The following is a 13,115-nucleotide window of genomic DNA, read 5'->3' as shown; positions in this document are numbered from 1 at the left end:
TGAATATCATTGGAGAAGCATCTGGTCAGTACAGGAACAATCCATCATAATTAAATAACGGGAGATGCTATGAGTCGCTACTGGGACTAGAGACGCTTGGGAGTGATTGTGGGTGGCTGTAATTGCTTGGACATTTAGCTGTGCATAGCGTTTTTGAAACCGGGTATTCTCCTGTTGACCCACTCACTTATTTAATTTGACTAGCACACTGACATGGCAGGAGCAGTTCAAACCAGGTCGTCAAAACTACCTAAGTGTACCCCCCCCCCGTTCCCTCAAAAAGCAGTAAATCTAAAGGAATGCCTATATCGACCCGGGATAAACCAACTGCTATTGACATAATGTTACGTCAAGCATTGGGGGAAGTGGCCTCTGAGATAGAGCGCACGGAGAGACGCCTCTCATTAACCCCCCAACCTGTTTTACCAAGCCTGGAGCAGGATTTAGAAGTCCAAATACTTTCATTGGCTTCTCCTGACCTCGGGATATTCGATATCCCTTGTGCTCAAGAGGGGACCTCATTAGTGCAGGAGACAACACCAAGGGGGGAAACACCACAAATGGGCAAGACAAAGAAAACTAACGGGAAAAAGACCAGGCGTAAAAGGGTCACCACGAATAAGACCCCATTAGACACTGCCTCCACAGAAGCAAGGCCTCCTGGAGGTGTTAATTTAATGTGGGTAACCCAAATAATATCTAACCTACAAAACCATCTACAGCAACTCATTGCCAACCAAACCAAACTGATCCATAGCAGGTTGGATAAAGTAATAACTCTGGTTAAAACAAAGGGGTCGGTCGGTGGCAGCAATCCCCCCTCCTTGGGTAAAAACCAATTGGGGGAGGGTGTGAGCACTAGGTCAGAAATACCAACTATAAACAGGCCCCAAGATGATCAAAGTAACACTATCATAAATTCCTTGACCCCCTCGAACACACAACCAGCAGGCTTGATACATGCCCCCTCGAGTTTGCCCGCCACCAGCAGGGAAGTTCCCCAGGGAGCACCAAAAGGCTTACATTGGGCGATGGTCCATAGACAAGCTTCACCCCCCCTGTGAGCCAGAGCCACCTACAGAACTCCGCTACTAAGGGGCATTCCAACACGTCTGTAACTCTCAATCTACCTCCTGACGCAGCCCCTTATGTAATTATCCTTACAGGAGTTCCAGTGATGAGACCAGAATAGTTGGAGACTTATGGCGAGCTTAAAAACAAAACCATGTTCTGGTTAAATAAGTGTAGGCCTCTAGTAGGCATGGAACAAGGGGAAATACTAATGGTCCGGCGGGTGAACTGAATGGGAACTAGGCCTAAGGACAACACCGGGGATTGCGTGGCGGTTAACTTTAGAAACATGCAGGTTGTTGACCAGATACCAAGGTGGGGCCCAACCACGGATTCGAGTAACATCAGGTTTATGCCCCTTAGCTTTTTTTTCACCAAGGGGGCCTATAACTGGGGGCGTGACAGGGATGGTTTGAGAGGTAGAGAGTGGACCTCACTACGTAGCCATGAGGAACCAGGGTGGGATTGATCTTCAGAATAGATTCAACCTCTTGTCAACCCTAGAAGAACTGGATTGACTAGGGATAGACACAAACCCCAGGCATGACCAAGATAGGATTAAGAGTTCTGAACAGAATAAGGCATCCCTGACCAAAACATCGCGATGCCAGTTATTGCAGAGGAGGGATGATAAGGGGGTAACTATCACAGAGAGATCACAATCACTTACTGCAGCTGAGAAAGAGATAACCGGGCCAGATTGCAGTGCTTTAGGCACCCAACTAACACATTTACATACATTAGCTGACCCAAACGAAATCTCGATAAATAAGGGAAACGTAACTATTCACCCCCTTATGTCCGGGGAAAGAAGACCCGTTAGGCAGGACGAGTTAAAAATAATATCCTGGAACGTAGCAGGACTTGCTGCCAAATATGAGGACCAGGAATGGAGGCAATACATTACAGGGTTTCGTGTTATATGTCTTCAGGAGACCTGGATGATTGATTGTAACCATTTCTCCCTGGAGGGGTTTAAGTGCTTCTCAGTCCCTGCCCAAAGGTCAGCTTCAGGGAGAGCCATGGGGGGTTTGATTATATACGTAGATCTTCTTATAGAAGGGGTTTGGTCCAATCTCAACTGGGCATCACACAACATACAGGCTGTGGGCTTCCGCTCAAAAGGGATAAATATCACCCTGGTTAATTGGTATAATGCCGTGGGAGCAAACGGGAAGGGAAATATAGTAAAAGAACTAGACTCTTGCCTAAATGCCCAGTTGTCGACTGCGAAGTCGGTAGTAGCTCCATCTGTAGTTCTCGTAGGTGATTTTAACTGTCATCTGTGCGCGAACCTAAGACCATTTAACAAGGATTGGTCACGGTGCACAGTGGAGAAAGGGCCACACTTCCTGCATTCAATAGAAGGGGTGGACTTAGATAAGGTGCTGAAAGGCCACAATGTAGTCCACACTATGGACCTGATAGGAATGGGTAGTGGGGGGGAGCTTAATCCCACCTTTAAGGGCAGAGGATGTCTATCTTACATTGACTATATCATGGTCTCATCTATATTTAAAGCCTGGGTCAGCAGGGCAGATATAGAAAGTAGCATATTTAGTGATCATAACCCCCTGGTGTTGGAGTTAAAAGCCCCAACTATCAAAAATGTATCACATGGGGTAGGCTCTGTGGAGACGATATTAGACCAAGGGAGGAGACTTAGATGGTCAAAAATAGGCGGGGAAAGTTTTTATAAAAGCTTAATAACCACAGGGGCAGAAGCATTTAATGTTTGCCTCGACCCCAATATTGAGGGGGCTGCGGTAGTAACTACATTCGAAGAGATGGCGCACCTCATTGAAGAACTATTAAAGACCACTAAGACTAGGATTTTAACTACCACACCTAGATGGTTTGATAAAGAATGCTCAACGGTGCATAAAGAGCTTAAATCTAGCCTAAAATTGCTTCCCAGGGATAATACCCATATAGCCCAATGCAGGCTGACATATAAGAAGGCACTAAAAACCCGCAAAACTAGCCTCCAAACGCAAGTCTGGGTGGACCTAAGGGAGGCGGCCGACAGAAGAGACCTGACTGAGTTCTGGAAAATTATAAATAAACCATGTTTCCAGGACTCAAATGCCCCACATATTTTAAATACTATTTTGCCAGAGCAGTGGTATTCCCATTTTAAAGATTTAAACAATCATAAGGGTGAAATAAACAATGATGAGGGGCAGAGGCTAAAATTGACTACAAGGCCAGAGATCACCCTGGCAGAAGTGGAAGGGGCCATCCTGGGGCTAACTAAAAATAAGACGCCTGGCCCGGATGCCATTCCTCCCGCCCTATATCTCAGTAAAGTGGAGTTGTGGTCACCCATTCTTATGAGGGTCCTGAACGCGGCAGTGGAGGTGGGTCTCCCGAGCTTGTGGTCCTCTGCAACAATAGTGCTGATATTTTAAAAAGGAAATCGGGATGACCCCCAATGCTATCGCCCAATATCGTTGATTGATGTCATGGCGAAGGGGCTGGGCCGTGTTGTCCTAAATCGCCTGACGGAATGGGCAGATGCCCACCAGATAATAACGGACACACAATATGGGTTTAGGGAGGGAAGGTCAACCACGGATCAATGCCTGAACCTCTACTTGCTGGTCGCTAAGTACACCATAGCCAGCAAGGAGGCGGTCTACCTGGGGTTCATGGATCTCTCTGCGGCTTTTGATCATGTGAACAGGGAGAAGCTATGGGCCCTGATGATAGACCTAGGGGTGGACCGGGATTTAGTCAACATCCTCAAGGCCTTGTACTGGAACACAACTGCGTCTGTCCGTTTTAACCAAGACGGAAGTAGGACTTCATTATTCCCATGCACAGTGCGGCAGGGCTGTATTTTAGCTCCCTTTTTGTTTTCACTTTATATCAATAACTTAGATAGGGAAATATGTGTTCTTAACTGGTTTTATGTACTTTTATGGTATCTTTTTAAGTGCCGAATAAAGAAATATTTGATTTGATACTGATTTATTTTGAAAGAAGTTGAATGTAGAGTCAGTTTGCTTAATCCATTACTGATTGAATTATTAACAGAGATCACTATATCCTATGTAAGAGCCCTAAACATGGATAAGCACGCCATAGGAGTCTCTTTGTGTAGAATGAGCTTCTAATAGTTATGTTTACTTGGGATTGACAAGGAGAGAGTGGAGTATTTAATGACTCCAAGCTTAGGTCCAGGTAGTAGGTGGCTGTCCCATTTTCTTTGGTCAAGAGTATATGGGGTTATAGTTGTGCCAGAGTGCGTAGGTGAGAATTTCTGTTTTCGAGGAGTTATGTTTGAGATGATTCTCTGTAATCCATTGTTAGAAATGGGATTCATGGTTGGCTGAGGTATGCACCCAGGCCAGGCAAGGAACCACAACTCTAGTCAGGGTAAGCTAGAAAAACGCTAAAAGATAACCAGTGCTCACCCTCTAGTAGCTTGGCACAGAGTAGTCAGGCTTATCTAAAGAGGCAATTTGAAAGTATTTGTGCAATACACACACACACACACACACTGACACAACACAATGAATGCACCACAAATATATTCTGAACAAACATAGGCCAAAATGACAAGAATCCAATGTATAGAAGTTGAGATATTGAATTTTAAAGGAATAAGTGTAATAAAGCGCTTAGAAGCAAGTAATGTTTAAAAGGTCACTTTAGGTCGTGCTTGACCGGGGCAAAGGGAAAGTTTGGGCCGTCCTCGTGGAAGTGCAGGCTGGCTGGCTACAGGACCCACGCAGGCCATGGTAAACAAAGTACCTTTCCTGGTCGCAGGCAACATGATGCGTTGATCGTCTCCATGCAGTGAAGGTGATGAGTTGGTTCTGAAGACAGGTGCCGGAGTAGAGTAACGTTTAGTGATACACCAGATTCTGCCACACAGTGTAGGGGGTGCATCAATCCCATCAAGCTGCAGCCGCGACAATGCGTGTCTGATGCGTCGATCTCTGGAGGCAAAGCACTGTTTCCGATACGATTCGCCAATTTTAATCCTGCAAGGTCGATGTGGCGGTTCTGTTACGCATAGATAGATGTATCAAAATCCGTGTTGCAAGCATCTGGGCCACTTCCAGTGAGCCAGGCACAGGAGCAGGGATAGAGACTTTGATATCCCTGAGTCTCAAGCAACAGAAGGCAGGAGATGACTTGCAGGGAAAGCAGAGTCCAGCTCTCCTTCAGCAGAGTCAGGAAGCAGCTGGCCGCAGGGCAACACAAGATAAAATCATACCTTCCAAATCTGCAGTCCAAAGATGAGTCCTTTAAGCAGCACAGCAGTTTTTGTGACAGAGGTTTAGTTGAAGATACAGCAGTGACTGATTTGAGGGGGCAGAGATCCAATATTTATACCCAAAAGTGCTTTTGATGTGGGGGTGACTTCAAAGCAGCTCTCTGAAGTGCACAAGTATCCCTTTGAACCTAGTCCTGTCTGCCAGGCTATCTGTGGGGTTAATCAGTGCTTTGTGTGGGGACAGGACACACCCTATTCGAGTGAGGTGTTAGCCCGTCTCTTCCATCATGCCCAGGCAAGGCTATCAGAATTCATATGTATGCAGGTGAGTACTCAGAGACACCTATCCTTTGTGTGTTGTGGGTGTCTAGAGGGAATGCACAACGTTGCAAGCATCCAGTGTCACATTCCTTGTTTCACAGTCAATAGCCACTCATAGAGTCTTGAAGTGTTTAGCTTCGTGAGATTTTTGAGTTTGAGGATGATCGGATTGTCATCAGCGTTGGTTGTTATTGAAGAGTAAATGTATAATAGTTGAGCCTTGAGGGTTACTAAATAGGCTGATTTATAGTACAGCGTAGAATGGTTATAGTGAGAACATTTGGGCCAGTTTTTGAGGAAGGATTTTATCTAGTTGATTATTGTCCCTGTATCCCAAAGTCATTTAGATTTTGTACTACTACTAGTGATCACCTGTGTCAGAAGCTGGTGACAATTCAGGTCATAGTGAAGCAGCAACCCCGTTGTTGATGACAGAGTTCTTAAGGTTGTTCCAGATGAAGATCGGTCCTAATTCAGTACTTTTTCCCTTGTCTGAATCCATTTTGTCAGACTGTACAGTTTCAGCTTCCTTTTCAATGAGTTTGCCTAAGTTGCTTTGTAAGTAGCTGGGCAATCTTGTTTCTTTATAATAGGTTTAATATATGTTGTTTTCTGGTCATTTGAGAATTCACCACAGGGAAGCGCTGATCTCTTCTGCGTACACGGCAGCAGAAGACTCAAGTAGGACTAAATGGAAAACATTGGTGGGGCAAGGATCCATTATAGAACCAGCCAAGTTTGTGTCTATTACTAGGTTTGAGACTTCTTTGTGTAAAATGGTTCAAAGAGCACAGAATTAGCTGAGTGCTTAAGGCAGCTCAGATTGAAATACTGAGTTTTGGGAAGGATTTGATTGGTTTTGAATGGATATTTGCTTAGAAGTTTGATTTCTTCTGCATGTAGTGGTTTGCTAGGGTATCACAGAGTTCCTTAGAGTGTTATCTTTTATTAATGCACTAAAAAATTTAGAGTTCCCTTAAAGACAATGAAGACATAGGCTATAAACACTGGTATAGGCCTGCTGGTTTCAGCTTTCCAATGTCCTATTATGCACCTCCTGACTCGCCCTCTCTCATGCCTCTCAACAAGGGGGAATTCTCCTCTGCTCTTGCCACTCTTCCCCTTCCAAACAAAGAAAAACAGTTTGGCAGAAATCAAGGCAAATCAAGAGCTGAATGCTACCCATTTTCACATCTCCAGCTCTGCATGCACTGTCAACTGCTGCGTGTGTGTGTCAGGCATAACCACACCTAGAACAGTGAAAGGCACCCAAGCTCTGGAGGTGTGAGGTGTTGTATACCCCCAGCGACTACCAGGAGACTACTTTTTTTAAACCAGGACTTTCCGCCTTCATTGAATGAACTGTTCCTATAGCTCCTCTTTGCAGTCTATAATGATCAATAGAGGCGCACCATTTGTTATTTGTCCTTGTATTCAGCTCAGGCTTATTACAAAGCTGGCCTTTAATGGCCGGTATATCCTGCTATGACAGGCTATATTAGAATGTTGGTGGGTCTAAGGAATTCATTGACAACTGATGTTCTCTGGTTGTGCATGTAAATTCTGTGGTGCGCTCTGCATGTTGTAACCTCTTAGGTTTTTTGGATGGAAGATGTATAGATTTTGTATTTTCTTTGGAGGTGTTTTTATCTTCTAGGTTCCATTTACTCCTGCGATGTCTTTCTGTTCCCAACTGTGGGGAGGTAGAGATTGAAGTATTGTAAGCAGTGTACCTCCAATTTCTTCTGCTTTCTGAGAGCTATTGTTGTATTAGACTGTATAGAATGGTTGTTGTGCTAATGATCAGTACGAAATGGATGACATGGTGATCACTATGCAAGAAGGCTGTTGCTAGTGACAGAAGAAAAGTTATGGGGGCAAATACAAAATGTAGTCTGTGACCTAACTGCTTCAGTGTTGGAGAGTAGGTATGAAGTATGGCGTAGTTAGTTTTTTTTAAACCACATGTTGAGGTCCCCTAGCATGCATACATTGTTGTGATTTATAGTAGTGTCAGCTGTTGACACCAGAAGGGCACCTGTGAAAGAAATGGTGATGAGGTGGTCACAAGAGGAAAGAAGCAAAGTTACATTGATTCTCATTCTTGAACAATGAAATTCTCTCTGTTGAACATAGATAGTGATTTTGGGTTGTTCAAGTTTGATATCGCATTGTAGATATTAAATATGATTTCTGATTCTATGTCAGGACCGGAGGCTAGTATTATGCATACTCTCTTCGCTTTATTTTTCACAGCAGCCATTTTAACAACATCTTAAAACTACTATTTCATGATCCCTGGGGAATAGGAGAAGAAAAATCACAACAGTGTGAACCAATGAGCAGACAGTTCATGACATAGAGAGATCAGGAACCCTTATGCTTTTACATAGCTCTTCAGTCAAAACCCATAGTCCTCTTCTTTCGCTGCTCGCTGCCGAGTTAAGCGCCTTCCGCCTTACCGCTTGGTTTTGGGGGTTGCTTGGAGTTCATGTAAGCTTAATTTGCATGTTTTCTGCCCGTATCGTTTATAATCTTGGTTTGTAGGCTGTCGTTAATGTCGAGTGCTTTTCACGACTTCATTTAATTTATTCATAACTTTCAGCGCACCTTGAGACAGCTCGATGCTTCCTTCGCGGCCGTTCGGTTCGGTCCTCTGCCCGCTAGGTGGCGCTGGTCTGGTGCCTCCTTTGCCAGCCTACGGCCATACCACCCTGAATGCACCCAATCTTGGATCTCTACTCCTCACTGAGGGTGGAGGTCGTGCACCGCATTTTCAGTAGCCTGGTGCCTGAAGTGACGCCCAGTAATTAATTGGGTCTGTAGCCCGTGATAGGACCATTTCGGTGAGCACAGTTAAGCCTCACTGTACGGGGTCAGTATTTCAGCGCACCTCACGCCTGACACCCTAGGGGAGTAGTAATCCCCTGTAACATGTTTGCTTTGCTCCTAGCATCGCTGCTGGCCCGTGAGAGCTTGTCTGTTTTTGCTCTGCTGCACGCTAGGCGCTCAGGGACACACCTCCCAGGCTTAATCTCCCATTTGAATTAAACTGTACCTGGGGTGTGTGTCCCATGCCTGTGTCCTACATATATAATTGAAGGCACTGCCTTGTGAAAGCTGTTGGTTTGTCTTCCAACCTTTTTGTACCTGTTAATTTTGCCATCAGTGTTGATTGGTATCCTTAGTAGTGCTATGGAGGAATATGAGGATACACAGGGGGCTCCCATTGGGTACTAGCCCTTTGATGATGATTTGTATGAGGCAGTGGATACCAAGAATGCGCCAGACTGGCGAACATGGCTAAACCCCCTGTGGGCTCCCAAACCCCTATTCCTTCCGCTCAGGGTGAGGAGGCTCCTGCCAAGCACCAGAAATTGGTGGGTGTAGACCATGATGCTTTTGAGCATCTCACACACTTTTCTTAACAAGGACCCCCCACTCCCTGGGATTCCCAGCTCACTCCTGCTCCCCGGTCCCCAATTCCCCAGATCAGGACAACCACCAGAGTGGTGAGGATGATGGCCATGGGCCTTCTCGGCCTTCGTCCCCTCCTCTCTCCTGCAGTCCACAGACCACTCCGCCTCTGCCCCAGGATCGGATTTACTGAATCCGGACGACATTATCCATCCCAGGTCGGCGGAGTGTTCCCCTTCTGACCAGGTTGTCTCCTATGTGGCGGCGCACATCCACACGTCTTTGGAAAAGGATGCGAGGAGCCGTCTGTGTGTATCGTGTCCTCACCCATCCTTCGAGGGTTAAGGTTTCCTTAACACCAGAGCTCGACCCCACAATGGCCACCCTGCTGGCCAAGTTTATTTGGATCCTGAAAATGGGATCAATAGGTCCTGGCGCGCATGCAAGGACAAACTCTTGGACACCCTTGGCCCCGTGACTAATATTATCGACATGATGCGTCAGGTATTATCATATCATTAGAGGTTCTCTCGGGTTGGGCGCAGCGAGCCATCATCATCATGTTCGGGAATGCGAACTGCGCTTTGTCGGCAGAACGCTGACGTTCTTTCCTTATCAAAATGGACCCCAAGTTAGAGGACCTAGTGGTCTCTGAGGCTGGTGTAGTGACTCAAGGGGGCATTTTCAGAGAGACCATCAAAAAAGAGCTTGGAAAGTTCATCAACACTTTCACTTCCCTGGACAGGGCACAGTCGTCCATTAAGTGGATCCTCCATCCCCGGGTTTTCCAGGGGGCCAGATGAGGTAGGGGCTCCAGTCGTGGTGCTCACCAATATGCTCGAGGGCAAGGCTCCTGACATGGCTACCAAGATACCACCTGTTACGCCACCTTCTAACCGACCAAAGGCCAGTGTTTTCGAGGAAAAGGCAAAGGATCTGGCGCCTCACCCATTCCGGTTGAGTGCCATGCCTTCTTCATCTCTAAAGTGGGGGGGGGGCAGTTGGCTGGTTTAATTCTTGCTTGGCGTTGTATTACCTCCGACGCTTGAGTCCTCTGGACAATCCAGGCATAGAGTTTTACGGCTCCCCCTCCCAGCCTGTACTTCTTCGACCCATCCAGATTTTCGAGCACAAGGCAACGTTGGTAGACATGGAGTTTTTTGCACATTTGGGAAAGGGCGCAATTTGTCTCTCCGTTCCCCACCCTTGGGGCTTCACTAGCAATATTTTTTGGGTGGACAAATCAGATAGTTTACCAGCCGGTCATAAACCTGCACAGTTTCCACGGGTGGTTTTTATATCACCACTTCAAGATGGAGGGCATCCATCCTCTGGTGGACCTTATGCTTCCATCAGACTGGATGGTTTGGCTGGATTTAAAAAAAGACACCTACCTATCCATTCCAATTTTTCACCCGCACAGGAGGTTTCTACAGTTCATCTTACACAACCACACATATAAGTTCTCTACTCTGCCTTTCGGATTGTCTTCAGCCCCATGGTGCTTCTTTAAGGTTCTCAAACCCGCTGTGGAGTTCCTTCAGGTCCAAGGAGTCCGACTTATCGTCTATTTGGATGATATTCTTCTCCTGGCTCGATGTCCTCAGCAACTGTACCTCCATTTGCAGATGACGATCAACCTGTCGCAAGGTTTTGGGTTTGTCATCAACCACAAGAAGTCAATGTTGGTCCCTTCTCAGTCAATCACTTTTTTGGGTTTTGTGATCGATTCGACCAGCGCCACCTTGAGCGTCCTCCTTCGCAAGATGTCTAAAATACGTCACGAGCTGTGCAACACCTTGGCAAACCCTTGGGTTTCTCTCAGACACCTTGCCCGGGTAGTAGGTCTGCTTGCCTCGTCTATCCAGGCAATTTTCCTGGGCCCTCTTCATTACCTGGCCCTTTACCGCTTAAAGGCAGCCCACTTGCGAAAGGATCTCGCATATACTCAGTGTATAATCCTTACTCAGGAGGCCTGGCAAGGAATACGGTGGTGGCTCTCCCACATGGAGGCCTGGTATTGGAAGGCAATCTTTGGCTCCTCCCCGGATGTAGTGATCGAATCTGATGCCAGCAGATCTGAATGGAGCGCCAGGTGTGGAGACATCTCCATGAGGGGCGTGCTGTCCTCCCAAGAGCAGGAGCTGCACATCAGTTGCCTGGAACTCCTACCCCGGTCATTCGGGGTCCGCTGCTAGACCAGGGACAGGATTCAGTTGTGTGTTCTCCTCAAGACGTCCAGTTTTTGGCAATATTGCCTGCAGCATCAGATTTCGGTTACGGCGGAATACCTTCCGGGTCAGAGAATCAGTTTGCTGACTGGCATTCACGCAACCTTCGGGACTCCAGTCTTAATGGGCTGCACCCGAATGTATTAGTGGAGCTTCATCGTCTTGGGGTCCATTCTCGATCGATCTATTTGCCTCTCATTTGGACTACCAGTTGCCAAGAAATTTCAGCTGGAGGCCGGATCCGTTGGCATTGGCCGCGGACGCATTTCTGCAGGACTGGTGTCTGGAAAGGGGTTATGCATTTCCCCCATTCGCAATGATTACCCGGGCATCAGCTCAGATCAGACGGCAGGGGGCAGAGGTAGTCATGGTCACCCTGACTTGGAGGTCTCAAGTGTGGTTTCCGGTTCTACTGAAAATTTCTTGGGATTTTCCAATCTGACTCCCCCTGTTTTCGTGTCTCCTCCTAAATCCGGATCAGATGCAGCATCCGTTGATTCCAGAGGTTCCCTCTCCCTGGTGGCCTGGGCGGTGTCAGGAGTAGATGGTCAATACCGGGCCTTTTGTGAGAAGCTGAGGATCTCCTTTCAAAGGCATGGGCCAGGAGTACAGTCAAGCGCTAAAAGTCAGCTTGGAATTGATGGACTGGTTGGTGTTTGCGACTGGATTGTGATCCTGTGGGGGCAGATGTAATATAGATGCTGAACGTTCTGGCCCCCCTGGCGAGACAAGGTTTGGCCAATCGATGTATCAATACTTTTTGCTCGGCCATCTCGGCGGGACATATTCCTGTTGACGGCTCTCCAGTGGAGAACATCCCTTTGTGTACCACCTCCTCAGATAAATCTGGCTGTCCCTTCTTCTGGAACCTTGTTACTCTGCCATCTGGGATGTAAATAAAGTCCTCAACTTATTTCGGTCTTGCCAACCAAAGACATTTTTGTCCAGGAAGGAGCTTTCTGCGAAGCTTGCAATGCTTCTTTGTTTCGTCTCTTGCAGGCGGGTTTTGAAGTTAAGAGCCTTGGACATTACAGGCAGAACTTTTTTCTCCTTCTGGGTTTCTTTTACGGTTAGTTGGCGCACTAAATGTCACACCAGAGTAATCTCTTACCCGCCTTTTCCGGAGATGCCCAAGCTACGTGTGGTGCTATGCCTCAAGGTCAACGAGGAAATGACAGAAGAATTCCGTCCTCCGGCTGAGCGTCAGCTTCTGATAGCGCTGCGCAAGTCCCACAAAGCAGTCTCCTCTCCTACCATAGCCCACTGGCTGAGGTCGGTCATGCAGGAGGCTGGCATTGATTTGAAAATGTTTGATGCTCATTTGGCTCATGTAGCAGTGGCTTCTAAAGCCTGGGTGCTCGGCTGGAAGATATTATGAATGCGGCCGACCAGTCGTCTTATTCCACCTTTAAGAGGTTTTATTTAAAGTCAGTTTGTGATATGGCACAGCAGGTTGTGGATAAGGTTTGAACATGCATAATTCTCGCCTCCAGTCCTGACATAGAATGAAAAATGTCCTAGCTATCGTAATAGAAAGTTTCAATTCTATTACAGACTCGGAGGCGAGGATTATCACAGCCTGAGATGGTCTGTGTCAATTTCGACTCCCTCCCCGTGACCAGTAAGTACCTATGTTGTAATTATATCTTGCATTTCATTTGTACTCTCTGTTGCAATGGCGGATGTGCTTTATGAATTGTTAACTTAGTTTCTGACCTGTGATTAATTACACTGTTCTTTCCTAGGGCGGATTCTACCAGACAGGATGCTTGATTCTGGTAGTCTGCTTGGCTCACACGACGAATGTGGACTATGGGTTTTGACTAAAGAGCTATTTAACAGCACAT

The 13,115-nt window shown here is 46.7% G+C and overlaps 1 protein-coding gene across 4 annotated transcripts in view; it reads left to right on the top strand.

The window, feature by feature from the left end:
- Positions 1-13,115, top strand: part of INPP5B (inositol polyphosphate-5-phosphatase B) — a 923,852-nt gene that overhangs the window by 501,370 nt on the left and 409,367 nt on the right. The gene's annotated exons all lie outside the window — the stretch shown is intronic.

The sequence above is a fragment of the Lissotriton helveticus genome, chromosome 3_1 (assembly GCF_964261635.1).
Source record: "Lissotriton helveticus chromosome 3_1, aLisHel1.1, whole genome shotgun sequence".
In the NCBI taxonomy this organism is placed as follows: Eukaryota; Metazoa; Chordata; class Amphibia; order Caudata; family Salamandridae; genus Lissotriton; species Lissotriton helveticus.
The sequence above is the reverse complement of the archived record's forward strand: the minus strand, read 5'-3'. Positions and strand labels throughout refer to the sequence as shown.